Genomic DNA, 536 nt, shown 5'->3' with positions numbered 1-536 from the left:
AGCGATTGTTTTGGTTACAAAAAAATATTTAATGCTATTAGTATTATAATACAAGGGAGAGAAGAATTAGCGACTTTTTTTTTTTAGAATTTTACGGTGGTTTTAAACTAAAATCGTCGCAAAATGGACTACTATACCAGTCATTTAGGAATTGTCATTTTTTAACGCGTGAAAATTAAAATTTTTATGGTAGTTTTTAGCGATTACCGCCGTAATATTAAAATATTCTATCCGTTTGTAAATAATTGAAGATAATAAATAATTGAATAATCATTAAGAATATATGTAAAAAAATATTTTAAACATGTTAAAAATTAAAGGGAGAACTATTGTATTTTTTTAGATTAATATCTTTTCATATATAGTTCTAGTTTGTCTTTCCTAGTACATGTATATAATTATAATTTCAAATTATAAATATATTCATGCAAAACATATCCTTAATCATATATGTTTGCCATCACTACTAAAATTTTGCAGAACAAATTATTTAAAAAATTGCAAAAAAGTCTCATTGATAAAATATAACTAATTAC

The 536-nt window shown here is 22.6% G+C and overlaps 1 protein-coding gene across 1 annotated transcript in view; it reads left to right on the top strand.

The window, feature by feature from the left end:
• Window positions 1–536, top strand: part of LOC107641353 (polygalacturonase At1g48100) — a 5527-nt gene that overhangs the window by 410 nt on the left and 4581 nt on the right. The window lies entirely within an intron of this gene.

This window comes from Arachis ipaensis, chromosome B05 (genome assembly GCF_000816755.2).
Source record: "Arachis ipaensis cultivar K30076 chromosome B05, Araip1.1, whole genome shotgun sequence".
In the NCBI taxonomy this organism is placed as follows: domain Eukaryota; kingdom Viridiplantae; phylum Streptophyta; class Magnoliopsida; order Fabales; family Fabaceae; genus Arachis; species Arachis ipaensis.
This window is presented reverse-complemented; position numbering and strand designations above follow the sequence as displayed.